Here is a 21,887-nt window from a genome sequence, read left to right as displayed (position 1 = left end):
TGGAGAAGCATTTGGTCTCAGCCGCTCGCATAGGCCATTTAATTATGCCGAACTACGACCGCCCTGAATGCAGCGAGCACTTCGGGTCGGCCATAAAGTGGGCACATTATTTGTGGCCTCCCGTTAGCTCTGCCTCGGTTACCGCTGCGCCGGCGCAGTGTCGTGACTTGCAAAAGCACGTCGCCCGACACACGTATATATATATATATATATATATATATATATATATATATATATATGTCGCGCTTGCCATGGCAATTCACGCACGAAATGAAAGGCCTCACAAAAAGCCTCGCACCCCCTCTCCTTCCGCACCCTTTCTCGTGCGCTTGGTCTGTCAGCCGTGCATAAATTGCCCGCTCTCTTTCTACATCCAAACAACACTGCCAACAATGAAATGTCCGCATCCCCTTCACCTCGTGCCTTTCTGTTGCTTTTCCATTTTTCTGTCCACTGGCGCTGCCTCCGCTGACAGATCGCGGCGATTAATGTTTGCAGTCCGCGTGCAAGGCAGTCAAGGCAGGGGCAAGATTTATGGGGCACCATTCTTCTTTCTGCGCCGTAGACACACTTCCTGTGCCGTGCGGGCAAATGTCTGCAGGCTATCACGATCTTGAGTGATTTGGATTTGTGCTCCCCCGAGCGCGACGTTTACAAGTTCCGCGTGGTGATCGCTTCGGCTAGTACTTTTTTTTGTTCCCGCTTCATTTCACGTCGCGACTGTGTACAAATTTGTTTTTCATAAAGTTCAGTCTGTGGCACTTGCTGCGCTGAACTTGTCGTACAAAATTGTGTGCCTGTCACTGCAAGTCAAGCTGTCAGATAAGAGCTATATGCGTCAGGACAGACCGTCGTACATACGACACCACGTGTCCGTAAGCCAAGTGGAAATATGTCGCGTCCATGACATCTGACCGAGTGTAGACCTGTTGTTACGTGTATGTAGATCAACACTTAATTTAGCTAAGATGAACCGCTGAAATATCACACCTTGTGTCAACTGAGTAAAATGATGGTCTTACTGCTTTAATGGGATCATTTATATTCCTTCCCTCATGCGCATTTTTGATGATTCCGCATCTGATTCAATTTTGTAAAGCCTTCCTGTTATATCCGAGTGGCAACTGTAGTTCAGGTGTAAAACGTGTAGCACTTATTTCACTGTCAAAGAAGCACGTTGTTCTTTTTTCGGTATTAGTCTCCCAAGACGGCTAAAGAAAGCACCAGTCCTCAACAAAGAACAATGTTAAGTTTAGAAGGACTTTGAAACGTCATCATTTATACTTTCCGGCCGTAAAAAGACAACGGGTTATAATGAGACAGGTTCAGCAAAGCACAGATGAAAGTACGGCTGTGAGCGGTTTCGAAGACAAGGCTGTCTTCGAAACCGCTCACGGCCGCTCAAAGTGCGCCCTAAAAAATTCGTTTTACATCGACCACACACGTTCAGTCTCTAACTTTAATAATATTCTTGTCCACTTTATTAATTTCATAAATCTGTCAAGACAAAGCGTTCGTTGCGAAAAACGCCACATGAATTTTTGCCTCGCCACTGACGATCATGACATGTGCAATTTTATTGGGGTCACGCAGTCGAGTTAATCATCTATAAATGATTAGGTAGATGTGAAAAATAAACAAAATGGAAAGTAATTAAATTCACCAGTGCTCATGGGACTCAAACATACGCCTCGTTGCGGAAGCGAGTATTTCAAACTGCCATGACAGTTTCTGTTTTTGCCTCTAGCTGGACAATTACAAAGCGTGACACAATGTCGCGATGACTATATTTAGGTTTTCGTACGACGCATACCACGAATGGCCGACAATGCCTCGTACATCCTCACGGACATGCCTGGCGCAATTCATATTTCAGTGAAAAATGTGTTTATGAAGAAAAATAAATGCTTTGCGATTGTACTGTCATGGTGTCAAAGCAACAAAGAAAAAGCAGAGGTGATTCAAGTTTGCGCCATTGCGAAGTGGCGCAAGCTTGGCAGGAGAGAGAGAGATGAGGCAGCGAGCGAACGCAATAAACAGATAAATAAATAAATAAGTAAACTGCTGGACACCACATTCTACTGCCGTGGAGAGCTATCGCAGGTGCATTGTCCGAATATACCGCGTGTTCAAAATGAAGCTTTACGGAATTTTTAAAAATCGCCTGTGGCAGGTAGCACATTTCTTATCGTTGAGCTGGGTTATTCGAAGAGGCGGACATTAGTAGCACGAGAAATCGAACACATATTCAACTAATTAACAGAAATTGACTATGAACTTCTTAGTTAATTAATTTACGACACTTCAATTTACGAATTGTAGCCGGTGAGTTTGTCAGGCGTATCCACTTGGAAGGAATTTCCCGAATGACACCAGTTTCGAGATCATTTCCCAAAGTGTGGGACGAAATACATGGCCGTTCCAGTTACTTTTGTGCTTCAATGTATGAAACAGCATTTTAACAGCAGGTAAAAAGTAAGTGGAGCAACAGTGCATTTTTACGGCGAGTTTAATGGTGCATATCTCCAAACTGGTGTCATTCTGGAAAATTATTCCAAGTGGATACGCCTGACAAGCTCACCAGCTACAATTCGTACAGTGCAATATGAGTCGTAAGGAATTAACTAAGAAGTTTATTGTCAATTTCTGTTAATTAGTTGAATATGGTGTTTCGATTTCTCGTGCTACTAATGTCCGCCTCTTCGAAACCCAGCTCAACGCTAATAATTATGCTACCTGCCGCAGGCGATTTCCAAAATTCCGTAAAGCTTAATTTTCACAACACGGTATAGGACGCATGGCAATGCATAGAACGTTATGCGATGTGCAGCGCAAACGGGACACGTAAAACGATAATGAGGACGAAGACATGGCGCCACAGTCGTCTTGCATGCCCCGTTTGCGCTGCACATCACAAAATGTATAATACCAGCTAGCTCATCAATTTGTCCTTTTGCACAGAAAGTTTTTGGCCTTAGCATGAACAGAAAATGTCTCGTAATTTTTTTTTACTCAATCATTTCAATACAGGGCGTTGGGGGCGTACCAGGTCTTCGGACAAAGAGAGAGAGAATCAATTTTATCACGGCTTCTTCATTCATTCACTTCATTACTTATTCTCTTTTTTTGTGTCCAGCCGTTACAACGTTTGTTTACTGAGGGAATCGCGTCAATAATACAAATGCAATTGTAAGCCAGCGCAGTTCGTTCAAGGTGTAGAAAAATCACAAAGACTGTGCAGCCCCTAGTTAACTACGCCAAGCAGCTCCGATGTCAGGCGCCCCTTCGCACAACCTACGAACTCCAGTCACACAGCCGACCGAGTGGTATATACTAGAAGCAGTGCTCAAGATTAGCTTTCTCTTCCCCTCCTTGTGCACTATCAGTAACTGTTGTAACAGAAGTTGCGGGGAATGTCATGATCAGAAGGAGACAAGAGACATCGCTCCGAACGCCTTACTTCTGCGTCGTGTTCCTCTGTATTCCTCTCCACTTGCTCTCACTGCCTTGTGCACTTCATCTTTACAAGAAACACATTCTTTTCATTTACGGTATTTTCAGTCTCACAAGATAACCGACAGTAGCATAGTGAAACAGAACCAAAGATTGCTATAGAACCTTTCGAAAAAAAAAGGAAAAGAAAAACGTAGAAATATTTATTCGCTTTCAGGACTTAGCTTGATGTATCGAGCGTAATGTACGCACCGTTCTGTTCTTCACAACTTCCGATGTCATTACCTGGTGCGCAGTGATCTGGTATAGCTCCCTGTAGCTGCAACTTTATTGAATGACAGACTCGTTATTTTGCTCTGCGCAGAAAAGGAAATGCATTTGGTTTCGCACTTTCATACGTAAGCATATTCCTCGCCACAGTTAATCATGCTTTGCATTTATTCCGTGCAAGGAAGGCCAACTCCCTTAATTGCGCTCTTCCAAAGACTAACGCCCGAGCAGGACAAAAAAGCAATGCCCCATAAGCACGAGTTTTGCTTTATATCTGAAGACGTAGTAGGAGTTGGTGCTACACCGATGACACTTGCGTCATGCGAGGAGCTATTTTTTGAGGAGCCAGCAAGCAAGAGCAACTATGTCCGCTTATTAGTACGCGGTGAATAGGAAGCACCGCTGTAACTTAAAAAACTAAATAATTGCTATTTTCGCAATGCGGCATTAGGTCTTCAAGGAGCTACTGAATCACTTCTTTTATTATCGTTTCCACGCCATTCTCTGATGACAATGATAGAACGTTCTAGGTGACTTGCCACAATTCTTCTGTTGAAAAAACAATAAAGAGAACAATGTAACGAATGTTAGCGGGGAAAAATTGTTTGCGAGAACCACCGAGTCATCTTGTGCTCGGCTATTTCCTTTGCTCATCCATATTGGTTCAGACAGCCGCTAAAAATAACCTCTCCATCACGATGTCCGCGACCAGACAATAAGTTGCGAATTGGCCTTACGGTAAACATGGCGGAACCGTACTGCCCACGTTTCGCTACCCCCAGAGCCTTTGAATTGTCATTGTTGCAACGACCACGTCACCGCCAGCCTCGCCTTCGCAACAACCGCGCCGTCGTCTGGTACGCCCTCCTGTCCACCTGCGCAACAATTGCGCGCACACATCTCAAACAGGCAGCGAGCAAGAAGAAGGAAAGAGGCCAGATCCATCGCCGTCGAGAGGCCGGTGCGCCATGCGACATCCACTGACAGCTGTGTGGCCTGTCCGTCAATCCGGAGCCATCGGCGGCCGCCGCCGCGTGCGCCGGGTCCTGGAAGTGACAAGGGGCAACCCAACGCACGCCTGCCCTTTGGCCGCGGCCTGTCGGGACAGCGACTGAGTGCTGCTGTGTTCTTGCTGTTCTTCTTTCGCAGTGAGCAGTCTCACTGCAGTTGCGTGCAGTCCGGCAAGGAGCTGTAAGCGCTGCCGAGGACGCTGCGACCACGCTCACTGCTGCATCAGTGCACACTCTGGCAGGGGATTCTCTTCGTTCGCTTATATCTTCACTTGTTTCTCGAAAATATAGCTCCATAAATGGCGCCACGATAAATGCCGCTGGGTGGCGCCACAGCGCCTGCGGACTTAAAGCCCCTATATAAATATAGGGGCTTTATGCGGACTGCATTCAGCGAGTCTCAAACCGAGAATTCCACTAAAAGAACGCGCGCCAGGGTCACGTGTGCAAAATGTGATGGCTAGCGAAGCTTGCGGAAAGCCGCAATGTCCTCCGTGTAACTGCGACAGCCTTTGAAAAAAAAAAAAAAAAGTGCAGATCATGAACAGTATTTTGGAACGATCCATTTTATGGCCCATTCTTATCACCCGTCGCCCCGAGTGGCCGATACTGGCAATAACGAGGACTCGGTGGCGTCCGAGCCGATGACGAACGGCGAAGAGAATTGATAATGATACGGTACAAAATACGGCCGCAGAGGCTGTATTCCTTAACAAGTCACGCTCAGTTTAGTTTCTTTCTGCCCTTTCTGATTGGCTCGCACGAAGCCGCGTTGGATTAACCACTCGGTCAGAGGGATGATAAGATCAAAATCGGAGCAAACGGATCTTTACAAAATGCGGTCATATATGGTAGATCGACATTGACCGACGCATGGCCTGCGCTCCGTGTATGCGACAAGTTGGTATTCGTGTAACGCCATGCACCCTCTTTTAAGGTGGTTCAAGCTCTAGGAGCACTGCACAGCTGTAGCGGGGCGCAACCGTCACCGTCAGCAGCGGCTTCGGCGGCGGTGCGGGGTCAGCCCAGAGCAGACGCGCGTCGCGCCGACCGATTCATCCATCCGCAGGTGCTCGGCGCAACGGCGCTTTGTTTGCTGAAGCGCGCGCAGGGGCGTCAGCCAGCGCCGTTGGGCTTGTCAGCCGCGGATGACTTGAATCCGACCGCCGAACCCCTGTCTGTCTGCCATTTCAGTGTGAACGGCACGCGCAGTGCGCGCAGACAACTGACTGGCAGGCCTCCTTATTTTTTCTTTCTTCCGCGAGCAACAGGCGCGCTCCGCGAGGTCACTGCCGCTGCTGCCATTACTGTTGACAGCAGCGCAACGCAGAGCGGGCGAAGTGAGAAAGCATGACGCGTTCACAGCTTTCGCTGATGAGCCGGGTTCGGGCCTCACAACGTGGTGTACTTACCCCGCCGAAGAGTCACAGTCGGAATGCCGTAAGGTGTGCTGTGTATGTCACTTGCTTGGAGAGAACTTAAGTGGGCACAGGATACTTGTGCAGGACAGCATTAAATATCGACTGGACTTAAAGGCGCGGATATAGTCCTTCCTGCGTAACGCGGGCGCGCGTAACGCGATACGGGCGCAATGTGGACGCTCTTCTATAGCGTCAGCGCGCATCCAACATGCCTGGCGGCGTTCGGCGCGCTGGCGTGGCCATCGCAGGAATAGAACATGTCATGCCGGGGCTGCTAGACCAGAGTGCATCGCTCGCTATCTTAGCTGGCCTACAGTATGCTGGCCTATAGTTTTGCTCTGAAGAGATCGCGCTGAGCCTGGGCCTTCGCCAAACGGAAAAAAATGCAGCAGATCCAACGAGTTGGAATCTACATGCAGCGAAGCTTTGTGTGAATGCATGAAGAGTCGAAACACGAGTACATGCACGCACGCACCCACCACACACCACACACACCACACACACACACACAAGCGCGGGTACTTGTGTGTGTGCGTCGTCTCTCATCGTCTCTAATGTGCAATATATTAATGTCTCTCATTAGACAGCTCAAAGGTACTATGGCATCCCAGCCGAGCGTTTCTTTGACACCGCGGTGGTCTTCATCAGCTGGCTTCGCAGCCTTGCAATCATCTTCAGATACTTGTAAGTTTGCCCTTGAAGACGCATGATGACGTCCTTTGGTTGTAGAGTGCATTCTGAGGCAAGGGTAGCGCAGGCTCCTGCAGAAACTATTGAATGACAGAGGCAGAAGGTGGAAAATACTGGCGGCTTCATAAAACACAGCGAAGAGCCAGTAACATTGCGCTATATCATGACGTACTACTACAAGTAAAATAACTGAATATGCATGAAGTCTAGCGCCATGGGACGTTTACGAAAGAAAACAGTAATAAGTATATCATGCTTCGAAATTGGGGATGTGGACCCAGCTTCGTCTGTTGTTTATTCCCCTATTCTTCTATTCTTACACAGCGACTGTCACTGGTGATTGAATTATAGCAACAACTAGAATGGTTGTCATGCAAGCTTAAATCAATATAAAGACAACAGGAACATTCTGTGGTAATGAGTCCATACACAAATAAAACATGAAAACCTTGTATCTTCATCGGAGTTGGCAAAATAGTCATACTGCAATATTGTGCAATATTTTGTTAACAGAAGTTTATGGTTAGGTGTAGAAGCATTATAATCAAAGATTAAATAAACGGTAGCTTACAGACATGAGATGCTTCAGAGAAGCCTGCAGCAGACATGGTCTCTACAGCACAGTCCACAAGGCTTTGGTCCTGGAGGTGGTTGCCCGAAGTTGCTTTTACAATATCTACATGAGAAAAAAAACAAAAAAAACAAGAAGCTCCAATGAGGCATGGAATATATAGTTGGCGTCAGTAGAATGTATCGTACCATCAGATGCAGTGGGTGAATGTTCTCCAGCGCTTTCCAAGCAACTGTTGTGCCGTTTGCAATTTGCCTGGATGCTTGCAAATGGTAGAAATTAGATCCAGGGTAGCTGTCATGTGTAGGTGTTCTGCCACCTTGCCATTTCTGCACATGCGTCTGTCGCATAAAAATGTCACAATCTAGGGTAGGTGCTCCGTACCTTTAGGTTCAATGCAGGGTGACATCACACGAGTGTGTGAAAGGGCGGAACGACTTCTGGAAGCCAGGCTGCTCTTTCTGGTTAAAAAAATACACATAAAAAACTTTGGTGTTAGACTAGTCATTCCATTACTAAATCTAGCAATAAATTTGGCAGACTAACATCGAACGCAAAGAAAAAAAAAGGCTAGCGAGGATGGCACGTTGATTGACGTGCTGAAAGTGGAATTTGAAATACAGAAAGAAATGATGGCAACGGAGTCACAGGAAGACGGCTATTTGAAGTGATTAACAATGTTCGAACAGACGCCATACGCCTGAGGCCAACGTTTCGACTAGCAACTTCTCGAAACGTCGGCTCCCTGCCGAGGACCTATATAGTTGATCGCAAACAGGAAATATCATTTACGCCGACTTTCATATCTCGAAACCTTCCTGCAATGCAATATATAGTTAGCAGTGGATGAACGCACATATAAATGCACGCAGGTTGAGAGCGCGCGCATTATTTCCATATTGCAGATATCGAACGTGTGCAGCTTTCGAAAGAGATTTTCTTAGAAAAGTTGTGCGCGTACTTTTCCGACACCGCTGCGCAACACAGCCTTATTGAATAAATGAACATACCGAAAACCTTCTGCACCGAACGGGTTCATGAATCACATTTTGTAACAATCCATTTCATTTTCATTTTGTTTTTAGCACTTCGCTATTGTTTCTTACATGGTCGGAGCACGGATGCCACCATGCCGTTGTCATTGCCGGCATCGGCCACTCGCCGCGACGCATGCTAATAAAAGAAGAATGAAACATGAACTGGAACGGTAAATACGGGCTGCAGCTGTCATTGATTCGAGGCCACCATACAGGCTCAATGTGGGAGCAGGTTAGTTGTCGCGATATTATTGGCTATGGCCACATAGCACCAGGCCGTGAGTTCGTGTACATGGACTTAGGTGCATGTTAAAGAACCCCAGATGGTCAAAATTAATCAGGAGTCCGCCACTACGGCATGTCGCATAATCAGATTGTGTTTCAGCACGTAAAACTATTATGTCTAGTACACTTTAGTAAAACGCCAGAATTCAATATTTTTTTCGCGACATGCTTACAATGAACTACAGCCTATCGCCATTACCGGTGAAGAAAGCACATTGCGTAAAATAATGAAGGAGAGAGAAACGCGTAAGGGAGGAGAGATGTGCAACAAGACAAAGGCCAAAGACTCCAACGGCACAGTACGAATGTCAGAGAACAAAGAAAAAGATAATTTTGAAAGATGTTAAGACAAAGTAAATTACGTTTGCATTAACTTGAAAAAACCTAATAGCTTGACATTATCTTGACCGACCGACCGACCGACCGACCCGATGTATCTCTTACAAAATATCAGCTGTGGGTATTTGCGTGAAATGGTTCATACTGCGTCACAACACTCATTGCCTTTGTCTCACTGGGACGGAATATTTAACAACTGTCATTCACCTTCTGTCTTTACCTGAGGGCTTCAACCGCAAAAGTGGTCAATATATATAGCTAGATGGAGAGTAATTTAGCACGCTATATGGACAGGACGACAACACGGCATAGGGGTTTAATTGATTGAAGAGGTACAAAAGCAACACACTGATTTGAAGCCGCCGTGATGGAGGGCTGCAGATTAATTTGGTTCTTTAACGTCCACCCAGAAAGCGGTTAGAAGCATTGTTGCATAACACCCCTATCAGTGTGCGTCCCCAGGGACCTGGAAATGAATCTGCAACCTCGTGCACAGGGAACTGATCACCAGCCTTGCGCAATTACAATGAAGAGCCGCGGAAATATTAGTAGCATGATGTGTCGGCACACAGGCCCAAGGAGGACTCTATGTATGGGTGAATGTTCAGTGTTTTCTCTACTATAAATAGAGAGAGTGAGAGAAAGGAAAAAAAAAAGACAGGGCGGTTAGCTATGTTGAATCTAGATGGCTACAAATACATTGGGAAGCAGGAAGAAAAGGAAAATGCAAAGGGAGAAGGGATAAGAAGGGATGCGCGCGCATCCATAACAGCGTTCACGGTGCAATCAAAGGCGGTCGCAGGGCCCAGTTGTCATTAAAAAGCGCAGCGTGAAAGAGCGAGAATCTGGGCGCTTATTCTAGCCATTTCCTATGACGGACCGTTTCCTCAGAAATTGCCAGCTCTGGCATCCGTGTGAGGACTCTCTTCACCGGCATTACCACATCGCATGTGTACACGATACCTCTGACAATGCACACGCGCTCAGCTTTTTTTTCTTCTTCCTTTTTCAAGCGAAGCTTGTATTACCTCACAAGTGTCGGTGCCGTTGTAGGTGTGACCTCAAAAAACCCGTCTCCCGCAAGTGAAGGAAAACGGCGGGAAAGGCTGGTGAAACGCGAGAGACGCGCACCCTAACACGTGACGGGAGCACCAAATCAGGAGCGGGCGGCGCCGGGGGAATGCCAAGGAAGCGCATTGCGTCGGGTCTCCTTTTCAGTGCACGCTCGGCAAACAGACCGTGGGGCCTCGCGTTGTTAGGTCGGGCGGCGGAACAGGCCGCTTTCGACGAGGAACGCCGTCAACGTCGCCGGGAGCAGGCTCGCGCTCGCCGTGCGGATCCTGCGTTCAAGGCAGCCCAAGCCCAGGCTCGGTTACAGCGGCGGGCAGTGGATCCCACGTTAAAGGCCCGTCTTACCGAAGCCCAGCGTCAACGAAGGGCAGCGAACCCCGAGGCCAGGGAACGCGACACCCAATTTTGAGGGTACGACAAGCTTCGCATGGCCCCCCTGTTCCCGGTAGGGGAAGGGCCGACGAATTTTTAAAAAATAAATCTGTAGATTGTATTTTTTGGCGACGGATATTTTTGCGCACAATCGAGCTAGGAAAATAGCTTTACAAGTGAAAACGTAACTTGGGATTTCTTTCTCATGATACTTTAGTCTGCGCTGATTGTTCTGGGTGCAGAAAAGCCGATAAAGAAACGTGCAACCTGCCATATAGAGTAGATGGCCAAAAACAAATACAATGGAAAATTATAAGGAAAGAGGGGTAAGGATCGATGAGGCACTGGGTGATGAACGGCTCTCGCAAAATAACGGTCAACGCGTTTCTTGCCGAGCGATGGCACTGAAAAGAGTAATGGAGGCCCTAAATCCTCGCTGGCCATTAAACGGTCATGCTTCTTTCACTCTTATTGTAGAAAATGAATTAAAAAAAACTGTGCTGGAAGAGATTCGCTACGAACGAACATGCTCGCTTAGCCTGCTTATAGCCTATACATTCTAACGGTACAAGACTTTCAGTGTGAGGAAGCAACCTTGTGCCGGCCGCACTTCCCTGAGCACTTTGATTCTCTCTCTTGTCCTTCTGGCTCCGGTGTGCTCCAAATTACCTCCTTTTATTTCATGGAAGAGTTAGGTTTGTCTGTGCCGTTTTTCAAGCGTGAAATTATATAGGCAGCGAAGGCGAGGTTGCAATGAAGCTCTTGCAACACAAGTCACGGTAAACACCATCGGTCACCAGTGACCAGGTAATAAAGCTCAGCACTCGGACATTGTGCTGACCTGCTCAGTTCGGCGCTCGCAAACAACTTGGGCCACAACTAAGACAGCTGAGTAAAGTTTACAAAAAAAAAAAACAGAAAAGGAAACGAAGTAATTTAATATTATATTAAGAAACCCGTCATACTAACAGCTACTTTGGGGTATACGTGTTAGAGGACCATGGACTATATATTCTGCGGGTAAAGCGCGGAAACCTGTGGCTAGTGCCACTTGCGCATTAGTTACGAATTTTTCTTCAACTGCGAAGCTTGCTTTCTGGAAAAGCCGTATTTAGTTTCTTTTTTTTTTTAGCGCGGAAATTATTTGCCGTATTTAGTGTCTCTGACGCGTATAGTTGTCAATTAATTGACTTGGTTAGCTCAGATGGTCGAAGGACAACACCGGAAAGGCTTTAGTCCAGGGTTCTATCCCATGACCAGGAAGAATTTTTCTTCAACTGTGAACCTTTGTGAGAAAACCGTATCAGGTTTTATTCGTCGCTTCGTGCTACAGTAAGCTAGATCACAAATATTTGCTTTCATATAAGTGCACGTGCCGTGAAAACTGACATTAACTTAAATTCTGCAGTTGTGAAAGGTGCATTAAGGGGTAATTAAACAATACGATAATTTTAAGTGTTAAACAATTATTGCGTTAAACAGTGATTCTCACACCTTTACTGACGTAAACCGCCGAAGCATTTTCTTAGAGAAGACACTATTTCTTCCCTTGCACTGTGTGTATGAAGATTGCTTATCCAATAGGATGGATAGGGGGCGGTTGGTTGGTATTTCATTCTCGTAAAAGAACTTAGAGGGCGCAGGAATAACGGGAGATGAAGAAGGTGACGCACAACACAAGCGTTTACTTGCAACTGATTTTACTGCACACAAGGAAAAAGTAGGCGTATCATATCACCGAGAATGCCACTCCGATATGTATGCGTAAGCCAGCTATCTTTACTATATGGCAGTGAATACAACTTCACTGACCAATGTTAGACATACGCCTGTGATGTTTGCTTGCTGTTTTTTTTTTTCTGGCTTTTATCTACATGCGCGATGTATCTGTGTCTATGTATTTTTCCACGTTAGCAGTAAAAGTCAATTGTCAGTTGAGCGCTTGTTTCTTGTGTCGCCGTCTTCATCTCTCGTTTTTCGTGCGCTCTAAGCTTTCTACGACTATTCGCTATATTGAAGCATGTGGCATTGTGCTTACAGGAAAACAGCCACCCCTGTCGTTAGCAGCGCACATTTACGTATACGCATTACGCGTCACTAACAATGAATCATGCGTCGGAAGTCATCAGGATGTATGCTGCGCATTATCTTTGTTCAACGCACGTGCACCTCTCTACGTATACCGGGTGTTTAAAATGAAGCTTTACGGAATTTTTAGAAATCGCCTGCGGCAGGTAGCATAATTATTAGCGTTGAGCTGGGTTATTCGAAGAGGAGGACATTAGTAGCACGAGAAATCAAAACACCTATTGAATTATTACAAAAATCACTATTAACTTCTTAGTTTAATACTTTTACGAGACGTATTGCAATTTACGAAATGTGGCCGGTGAGCTTGTCATGTATCCACTTGGAATGATTTACAGAATGACACACATATGCGCCATCTAACTCTCCGTAAAAATGCATTGTTTCCACTTACTTTTTTACCAAATGCGGTTTTATACATTGAAGCACAAAAGTAACGCAACGCCTATGTATTTCGTCCCACACTTCGGGAAATAATTCTGGAAACTGGTGTCAGCCTGGAAATTCATTTCAAGTGGATGCGTCTTGCAAGCTCACCGCTACAATTCGTAAATTGCAATATGTTACCGGAAAGTAATTAACTAAAAGTTATTAGACAATTTTTGTTAATTGTTTGAATCGTGTTTTCGATTTCTCGTGCTACTAATGTCCGCCTCATCGAATAACCTAGCTCATGATACAATTATGCTACCTGCCACAGGCGATTTCTAAAAATTCCGTAAAGCTTACTTTTGACACCCTGTATAGTACGTGCGCTAAGCGTCCATATAGACAGGTGACGGCACGCGTGAATCCTCACTCCGTTCGGATTTTTGCTGACACGGATATGGCTGCGATTCGGCACGACGCCTGTTGCACGTGCGCTGAAGGGCTTTTTACGCCAACGTCACGCATTAAGGCCCCCAGGCCTCAGCTATATTATTCCCAGATCTTTGTGTATCGCATATGTGGGCAGGGATGTTCTGAAAGCTGCTATATCTCATGAAAAAGCAGCTGCCTTAAAGGGCTGAACGGCTTCAATTTCACAATCGCCCTACTCTTCCGTAATAAAAGTTGAAACATTTCATTAGCACGCTTTGGTAGTTAACATTTTGCACTGCCATTTGTCATAAACTTTATGTCCAGCGGGTAAAGTATTTAACGCAGCTGAAGGGCATAATTTCACCACCTCCATGGGTGATTCCTACATCGGTGGTAAAAAACAGCCCTACGAAAAAAAAAGTCTATATAGCAGGAAATAAACTCCCTTTCGCTTAAGCATCTAACCTCGATTAGAACCCGTATCCGCAAATGTTTGTCGAGCGCGCCATTCCATAGCCTTACTTATACTCGGTGTGCACCACAATGGCGTTCTGCCTTCTTTTATGAATTGTTTGTGAATGTTAGTGATATAGTTCTAATTTTCTCAAGTGACACATTTAGAGTACCAACATGATAGTGCCAACGTCTGCTTATTTCTCGTGCAAAATTTTAAGCAAGAATATGCGGCACTCTGTGTACGGTTTCCGAATGCGAGACGAAATATGCGCTCTGTATTGCCATGATTAGGATCTCCATCCTGCTGACATAATTAACATCCTGCAGAAATTTTCTTTTGATGTTTGCAAGGCTCACCAATGCCATTTTTAGATACAAATTTGAACAACATACTAAAGGATATACACACTTCGGGACGGAAAGCCAAGCCGGCAAGCGAAAAAAAAAAAAATGACGATAACGAAACACCCGCCACGACGATGTCTCGTCGAACATCTATCTACACGTGAGAACGTGATGCGAATAATTTCATATGGGGTGAAATGTGAAGAACTGAGAGAGAAGTGCAACGTGCAGACAGCGCCTGTAGACCTGCGTGGATCTCCGTGCCTTTAACAAGGGCGGTGAAGCAGGTTGCGATAGGCCGTGCGCCTGCGCGCTGTGCCCTTATCAGCGCTGCCGCCGAGCCGAGATAGCGGCTCGAATGACGGGTAATTTGCTTAATGGACTGGGGCCTCCGTCTTATTTCAATCACGCGCGCATCCCCTCTCCAGGCGCCGCTCTCGGCGCGCCGCTGGAGATAAGTGGCCTCGCGCTCCCACGGCGGCCCTGGCCGATTCTGCACTGCAACCCGCTTTTCGCCTGGCGTGCAAAGGAATGTTACGTAAATGTAAGAGTTGCACGAAAATTTCTCCCTCTAGTGGACCGGGTGTCAGGTGCCTTAACCTGTCACATGACGTCTTACGTTCAATTATGTCCCTTGATCAGTAAAATTGAGGTACCAACAGCGCACTTTAATCATGACTCGCCCCATGCATAAAGATAAATGACATCGTAAAATTCCGCTGCAATAAAATTGAAGGCAACGGGTCATTTTTTGTGTGATAGCTCGTCTAAACAGAAGGAGGTGGATTTTCGTTGTACAGCCACAGCGAAGGAGAGTTAAGCAAGTTCGCTCACGATGTCGTAAACAAACTTCTGCGCTAAATTTTGCAGTGAGGCTTGGCAGTAACTTAATTATATTCCGATTTAGATAACTGTGGTGATGCATTTGGCATTTTGCAAACTAATTGTTGTAGTAACTGTATCACGCACGGCTGCATGCTTTTATTTGATGTTTCTTTTTTATGTTTGCTTCATTTGCCTCGCAGCGACTCTTGCTATATCATCAATAATAAAAAATTTAAAAAAACCTAGATGGCCACTAGATAAGGTACTGCACAGATCATGGAGGAAGGAAACAAAACAGGAGAGGCCCTGACGTCACTTTTTTGAAGCCGGAAGTGCAGCCATGTTGGTGTGCCACCTCTCTTTGCGCCTCCAATCAGGGGTTCTGCAGCTCGCCGGAGCAGATGGGCGCGAACTTTGAACTTGCATTGTTACGAGCCGCCGAAGTGTGTGCTCCTGACGCGCGTCAAAACAAAGCCTACAAAACTTCTGTAGCAGGTTTAGTGAAGCAGACGCGCTCCTGTGGTTTTCCGTGGCACATTGAAGAAGATAACGAAGATCCGCGCCTTGATTGCTTGAGTGTATCTGTTGCTGGCCGACACTCACACTCACAGACCCAAAACACAACTTTCAAGCTTACACACCACACTCCAAAGTCAGCTTTTCTCGCGAGAAAAATGTGCTGCATGAAAGACACCGGCGGAAAAATCGTATCTCACTTTTCAGAGACCGCGAGCAGCAGCGAAAGCTTCAGGAGCGCGGTTTCCATGGCAACGTTGACATTTGGGGTACCCGTCCCAGTGCTGCTTTGCGAGAAACAGCACGTGACTTCCGCCACACTTCTCCAATACGTTCGTGCTGGCCAGGGCCTCTCCTGGGGTTTCCTTCCTCCATGGCACAGATGCTATCTATACGGCGATCGCACTGAGAGCCATTGTACTGACAGCTTGGTAAAGTATCAGAGCAACGTCATAGAACTTGGGAATTATCGCGAACATTTATAAGAAAGAAAGCGGAAGTAAAATTTCCACCAAGCAAGGGCATCCATATGTGTAGTAAAGTGCAGCTGACACACTTGTTAGGTCTACTTCCTGTTTTCATGCTTGCTGCCTCACACACACACACACAAAAAAGTTCTAGGGACTTGCCCAACGACGATCTCACAATGACGTGCGCTATAGTGGGGGGCTACGGATTAATTTTGACTACATAGAGTTCTCCTAACGTGCACCCAATGGCCGTACACGAGCGTTTTGCATTCCGCCCCAATCACAATGCAGCCGCTACGGACGCAGTACTGCAGTACGGACACGCAGCTTTAGACCTCGGTAAATACTACATGTAGTATTTCCAGAACTCGCAAGCTGCGTGTCCGTGACGCTTTTAGTCCTGTTCTGCTTGCTCTTGGTTGAGTGTCGGGAAGACGATCTTCGCTTCTTTCCACCACATCTTGCGGAGTGGCCACCACTGGAGTAGAAGTTCTGATTAGGGTGGCTCATCATCCTCTGGCTACGGGAACGCTTCCATAGGCAGCAGATCGTAGCACTGGCAAAATTGCCTTAAAATGGCCAGCGTTGTCATCCGTTCCTGAAATTTCTTCGAAGTCGCTTCGTGGTGTCCATCGCAGTTGGAGCTTTTAATTTCCTCTAATGCGCATGTGATTTGATCGTAGGAAGGAAGGAGGAATAGACGGAAAGACAGGGAGGTTAGCCAGTTCTCAGACCGGCTGGCTACCCTGTGCTGGGGAAATGAGGCAAGGGAATAAAAGATAATAAAAAGAGATGTAAAAAAATTAAAGAAGAGCACAAAAAGAAAGGAGAATACGGTACTGCTTAAAGCTGTCTCTGAGACCAGTTCTCCGCAAGAAGCATAACACGTTTTCGGAGTTTTCTGTGCTGAGGACGGTCTCCGCCAGTGTCCCAGGACCCTTTCCTCTGACTAAGGGCTTTTATCAAGTCCATGTAGCAATCTTGAAAGTTCTTTCCTGGGCGCAGTGAAGCGGGACACTGACAGAGAAAGTGGGCGATTGTTTCCTCGCAGCTACAGTTATCGCATCCAGGGCTGTTCACCATTCCGATCCGAAATGAGTAAGCATTCGTGAAGGCCACGCCAAGCCACAAGCGGTACAAAAGCGTCTCCTCAGCTCTAGATATTCCTGACGGACGACGGAGCTGTAGATTCGAATCCGAGTTGTGGAGACGAACGTTGCTAAATTCCATCGAGTTCCACTGTGCAAGTGTAAGTTCACGTGCTAGCCAATGAAGCCCTGTAGCTGCGTCTGTTCTGGATAACGGTATAGCTACACAGTGGAGACCATCAAGAGCAGATCGGGCGGCCTCATCTGCACGGCGGTTTCCGCAGATACCGCAATGGCCCGGTATCCACTGATACGCTATGTCGTGTTTTTTCTCTATTGCGTGATGATGAAGAAGTATTATGTCAGCGACTATTTGTTCATTCGGTTCATGATGAAATGGCGACCTAATGCACCGGAGAACGGCCTTGGAGTCGGAGAAGATTGACCATGTCTGAGACGGTTCTTCAATTTGGAACTCTATAGGAGTTCGGCGACTTCTGCAGCCGTCGATGATGTAAAATGTGATGTTTTGAATTTTATGGGGATGGATTTCAAGGGGACAACCACTGCTCACTCCTGCTGAGCTTGCAGAAGAAACTGAACCATCCGTGTAAATGTGAAGGCTTAGCTGCTTCAATAGGGGAGGCGCACTGTCCAGCCTGCGCACAAAATGCAACAGCGGCGTTCGTCTGCATCTCCACCGCTTGCGGCAGTGCACCATTCGGGAGACATAAAAGACGTACCGGGTGCCTCACGTAGCCCACATATGCATGACAAGCATGCAGAGAGTCCACCTAAACACTGATCATTAGGCTCGTAGACCACCCAAGACGAAGACACAAGAATCTTCATGGTAGCGGAGAAGAGCTCTTGCAAGTCTTTACTGATGGTGACAGGAACGACTTGAAAACTCAGCAGGTCTTGTGCGACGCTCAATAAAAGAACGCGCCTTCAAACGCCCTTACATCTTGCGCGACTACTGGCGCACGACATATGCGGGTAAGCATATATGCGTATACGGGACGCGTCTCACGCCCCGTCAACCAACGCATGTGTCATGCAGGGCTCTCGGAGCCGAGGCTGACGTCTTAAACTTCAGAGATTGAGCAACGTTAGGTCCGTATAACCAGAGCGAAAGCGTATCGGAGCGAACGCGTGCTCGCTGTTTCCGGTACAGCACTGGGAGAGGAAGCTTCGCCAGGCGGCAGCTGGCAGAGGAATCGCGGCCGGCCGATGCGCGTGCGCGCCCTCGGAATTAACAAACGGCGAACATCTGCGTCCGCGCCCGCGACGCGGCTGAACGCCGGCTTCGGGCCGTTTAGTGCTATTAACCCCCGCTTCCGAAGAGCGCGCGCGCCGACTTTATTTATGTGGCTCGGCCGCGAAAGGAGGTGGGGCGAGGCTCGCTCCTCCGTTTGAGTTATCGGGCCCCCAACCGCAACGCTGCTTTCGCACGCCGAGGGCTACTCGGAGGACGAAGGAAGTGGATACTCGCTGGCGGCTCCATTGGCGCCCAGTAAATCCTGGCAAACGATCGGCTATTTCTCGCAATGCAGACACCGACCGCGCGGCGATGCAGTTGCCGGAGTATACAGCAGCGCGAACAGCTCCCGCGCCCCCCTTTAGCTTGGCTGCGTCGTGGTCTCCATCTTTCCTCGGCGGCGCATGAACCGCGGCAATATTGTTTACGCTTCATAAACGCTGACACCGCCGGGCTCGTTTTTTAATCCGCTTCTACGGCTGCGCTTTGCCAAAGAGCGGCCAGTATTTCGCCCGGTTAGGGCCCTATAATATAACGACGCGGCCAAAAAGTCAGGCTTGCAACATCACGACGCGTGGACAGGCGCGCCACAACTATAGGGGCACGAAGCGATCGAATGCTATATTTTTTCTTGAGAGCAGCCAACGCTGCATCATGCTGGAATTCTTGACTATAGCATCGGCATTCTGTGCGAGCACAACGCTGAGCCCCATATCGTTGGTATTCATCATGCAGCTAATTTATGAACGACAATCTTACGGCACGCAATGCTTTCGTTGCCCGACGGCAGGAAACTATGGCGGTCGGCAACAATGTTTCGTCGCGGCACATAAAAAAAAAAAAGTAAGAAAACATTCCAGCGACTTATATATGAGCGAAAGGCCCATCAATCATCGGTGCTTAGGTATCCATAATCACACTTGTAAGCTCGCAGCGCTGGAAACACAGCGAATGGCTACCCGCACAATTACACCATTATTTTTCAATGGGCAATTATTACGTCGACCCTCATACACCTCGTCGAGAAGCGTACCGGTTTGCCGAGCTTGCAGGCAATCGACTCGGAAGTGAATGAAAGAAAGGACGTGAGAGAGAGAATCGCACGCCACCGCGCAGTCGTAATGTTTCCATTCGGCGATAGGCCGTTCCCACGCCGTGCGCGCTCAGCAGATTAAGTTCCTTCAGTGCACGGCGCATTAATTTTGATAGGGCCAAGAGACCTCCTCCTAATTAAGAGCGCCGCTTCGAATCCGGCCTCCAGCGCTCGAAATAATTGTATGCATTCGGCTGAAAGGCGCGTACGCTCGCAGCCGTCATCGCACGCGCATGTGCGGCGGGGGCCGCGAAAGATAATCACGGCCGTCGTCGCCGCGGCGGCGGCGGCGGCGAGGAACTTTTCGTCTCTTCATTAAACACGCGGCCTTTTTTTGATAAATGGAACGTCAGACGCAGGGCCGCGCAGCGCGCGAAAACGAAACGCGTCGCGCCATTTGTTTGCTCTTCGATGGGACGAGCACGTCGCGGTCCTGCTCAGACGGCACCTCATCCATTATACAGGCCGCCAGCAGAATGAAACGACCACTCGAATCGCCCCTAATCATTTCGTCTGCTGCCGCCGCTGCTCAAGGCCTGGCGCGCGCGCGCAAGGCGACGACGGGCACACACACAACACAAACACAGCACGCGTGGCGCCTCCGCCGCTGGCCGCAGAAGCCGTACTGCGTGCGGTTGCCGGTGTGTGTGCGTGCAAGGGGGGGGGGGGGGGGGGGAGGAGGCGTGGAGAAGGACTCTCGGATGAGCCGAGCCAACCTGAGAAACCACGACATGAGCGCGACAGTGCCGATACCCGTTATCGGCAGGGCACATGCCAGATGGCGTCGTCGACGACAACAACGACCATATTCGCGGGATCCCTGGCCCTGTAGGTGTAGCGGCACTGTATACAGTGGCGCCTCATCTGGGACTCGGGATTGATCAACAGCAATACCAAACGACGCACGTATGCGAAAAAACGTATCTGGTGAAGGGGCTAATACCGATCGAATGGTGAACAAACAAACACAAAACAAAACAAACAAACAACAAACAAACTAATAACAACAACACAACACAACTAATAAATAAATAAATAAATAATAAATAAATAAATAAATAAATAAATAATAAATAATAAATAAATAAAATAAATAAATTTGACAAATTATAGAAGCCAGCAAACAATCATACGGAGGACATCAGAGAGGGAAAAAATTGGAGGACGCTTAAGCCTCGTCTTTAAAAGTGAACGCGATATATAGCGTTACCGGGCCCCGTTCGCATCGAATCTTTCTTCATCAGTAGGCTTCACTGCAACACACAACGTGGGAAAGTCAGCTTACAAAGACCAAGCTTACACCGATACCCTTCAAGTCGGCTTCACTTTTAAACACAAATGCGTTGTTGGGCCGACATTTTTCCAGGGGCAATATAAGCCGTCTTATATCAAAATGTGAAGGCCCTATAGGACCTTTTCTTATTACTTCATTTATTGTTTGCTGTTTCCCCGTGTCGAAAATTTAGAAAGGCTCGGTTTTCAACATTCCCCTCAATGATGCCTATACATAAAATGCAGCTAAACACCATCAGAATTGAAGGATGCTTAAGCTTCGCCTTTAAGAGTGAAACGTGATAGCATTCAAAGATCCCTGGGTGCTTATCAGGCCTTTTTCTCGTATATTCAAATTACACTCGGACGCTACCCCCCCCCCCCTCCTCCTTGTCTGTAGGTTGTAGTTAAGTCGTATTTTACAATTTTGCTGACGGCTTTTACTTTGAGAAATTCAATTTTTGTTCACTAACCCCTTGCCGTGAGTGGGGGTGCTGGCTAACACTCGCAGGGTTAGTTCTAGTAGACAGACATAAATACCCCAGAAAGTGGAGGGGAAAACGGCGTCACGGTAGATCAGTTGGTAAGAGCCTCGCAAGCGTAATGCGAAAACGTGGGTTCGTATCGCACCTACGGCCAGTTGGTTTTCATCCATTTTCATTTCCTTTTATTTATCATTTCTTTATGTCAAATAAAATTACAAATACTTGCCCCTATGTTGTCCTTCGTATCATTGTGTGTTGACTTCTTAGAATGTGACAAATAAAAATCGAGCCCCCCTGTTACCCATCTTCGCGATCGTATATATATATATATATATATATATATATATATATACAAACGCCAATGCATTGCACCGCAAAGTTAGGGAAATGATATCTCGATACTGGTGTCATCCTGAGAATTTGAACTTCTCTGACGTCCAACTTCTCCACTTATCATTAAATGTGCTTTCACTAATGCGTGCGTATTTCCGGACATACTTAGTGATACATTCTTGGAATATTCAAACTTTGTGTAGGACGGGATGGCTACGCGGCGTAAATAACATGGCGGCGAGTGCTCGACGTGCTATTGTCCAATGCTAGCGTCCTGAAATAACGCAGCGCCAACTTCTGAGCAGCTTAGTACAAAAAATCGAAATATCCCATCT

This window comes from Dermacentor silvarum, chromosome 1, assembly GCF_013339745.2.
Source record: "Dermacentor silvarum isolate Dsil-2018 chromosome 1, BIME_Dsil_1.4, whole genome shotgun sequence".
NCBI classification, from domain to species: domain Eukaryota; kingdom Metazoa; phylum Arthropoda; class Arachnida; order Ixodida; family Ixodidae; genus Dermacentor; species Dermacentor silvarum.
This window is presented reverse-complemented; position numbering follows the sequence as displayed.